The following is a 1,945-nucleotide window of genomic DNA, read 5'->3' as shown; positions in this document are numbered from 1 at the left end:
ACATACCTTGAATTTAGGGCACCGTAAGAATAACCTATTCGGATTACTTTTGGTCCCAGACATGAACAGAACAGCATCAGACCCGCAATAGCATTTTGGGGAGACCCATCTCTTCTTCCTTCTACCTACAATACTCTCATTAGAGTTCATGCTATAACTCCAACTATCACCAGCTCGCAGGTTGGAGGATGCACAACGTTCTCCACTTCCAACCATGGTCCCCTAGGGTTTCTTCTTTAGACTACGAATACTTTGTGCAGAGGTTGGGAAATGAAATGATGAAGGAGACGTTTGCTTCTTATTAACCTAGTAACGACGCCGTTTTTTAATGTGACAGGGGGACAAATCGACCCTTGTCCATTTTCACTTATCCACCTTGGCACTTAACTTTGGCCTAACTGCCAGATCAGCGCCGGTAAGTGACACATCAGCTTTTTCCGTCAACTATGGACGGGGGATAAACGGGAGGGGGCGCGATGAGTGATTTTTTGCATAGACAGGGACCGGCGTGGGTTAGTTTTTTAGTGAGGGATCGCGTTGTCCTTATTAGTAATGGACAGGGACCGAGTTGGGTGTTTACTCGATGGATTATATGTGTTTCCATAAGGTTCACCTAAGTAATTTACCTCTGCTATTGCAGGGTTTTCAGGATCATAGGCTTCTTCTTCAGAAGATGCCTCTTGAGTACTGTTGGATGCAGCTTGCATTCCATTCAGACTCTGAAAAATCATATTGACTTGCTGAGTCAATATTTTATTCTGAGCCAATATGGCATTCAGAGTATCAATTTCAAGAACTCCCTTCTTCATAGGCATCCCATTACTCACAGGATTCCTCTCAGAAGTGTACATGAACTGGTTATTAGCAACCATGTCAATGAGTTCTTGAGCTTCTGCAGGCGTTTTCTTTAGGTGAATGGATCCACCTGCAGAAGTATCTAATGACATCTTTGATAGCTCAGATAAACCATCATAGAATATATCCAGGATGGTCCATTCTGAAAGCATGTCAGAAGGACACTTTTTGGTCAGTCCTTTGTATCTCTCCCAAGCTTCATAGAGGGATTCACCTTCTTTCTGTCTGAAGGTCTGAACATCCACTCTAATCTTACTCAGCTTTTGAGGAGGAAAGAACTTGGCTAAGAAAGCCTTGACCAGCTTATCCCAAGAGTTCAGGCTATCTTTAGGTTGAGAGTCCAACCATATTCTAGCTCTGTCTCTTACAGCAAAAGGGAAAAGCATGAGCCTGTAGACTTCAGGATCTACTCCATTAGTCTTAACAGTATCACATATCTGCAAGAATTCAGTTAAGAACTGAAAAGGATCTTCAGATGGAAGTCCATGAAACTTGTAGTTCTGCTGCATTAGAGAAACTAATTGAGGTTTCAGCTCAAAATTGTTTGCTCGAATGGCAGGAATGGAGATGCTTCTTCCATGTAACTTGGAATTAGATGCAGTAAAGTCACCAAGCATTCTCCTTGCATTATTGTTGTTGGGTTCGGCTGCCATCTCCTTTACTTGTTCGAAATTTTCAATAAGGTTGTCTCTGGATTGTTGTAATTTAGCTTCTCTTAGTTTTCTCTTCAGAGTCCTTTCAGGTTCTGGATCAGCTTCAACAAGAATGCCTTTTTCTTTGTCCCTGCTCATAAGAAAGAGAAGAGAAAAAGAAAAGAAGAGGAATCCTCTATGTCACAGTAAAGGGGTTCCTTATTGTTAGTAGAAGAAGAAAAGAAGAGAAAAAATTCGAACACAGATAGAAGAGGGGGTTCGAATTTGGTGAGTGATGTGAGGAAGAGATATTAGTAGATGAATAAATAAATAGAATAAGATGAGAGAGGGAGAGGATTTTCGAAAATAATTTTTGAAAAAGGTTAGTAAATTTTTCGAAAATAGTTTTTGAAAGAGGTTAGTAATTTTTGAAAATTAAAATCAAAAATTGAAATAAT

The 1,945-nt window shown here is 40.3% G+C and overlaps 1 non-coding gene across 1 annotated transcript; it reads left to right on the top strand.

Moving 5' to 3' along the window:
- Window positions 1-1,002: 1,002 nt before the first annotated feature.
- On the top strand, window positions 1,003-1,109 carry LOC148567835 (small nucleolar RNA R71). The gene has a single exon (XR_015881467.1). It is a non-coding gene; the product is annotated as a small nucleolar RNA R71 (small nucleolar RNA).
- Window positions 1,110-1,945: the final 836 nt, after the last annotated feature.

The sequence above is a fragment of the Arachis ipaensis genome, chromosome B4 (genome assembly GCF_059453495.1).
Source record: "Arachis ipaensis isolate K30076 ecotype BB chromosome B4, ASM5945349v1, whole genome shotgun sequence".
Classification (NCBI taxonomy): domain Eukaryota; kingdom Viridiplantae; phylum Streptophyta; class Magnoliopsida; order Fabales; family Fabaceae; genus Arachis; species Arachis ipaensis.
The sequence above is the reverse complement of the archived record's forward strand: the minus strand, read 5'-3'. Positions and strand labels throughout refer to the sequence as shown.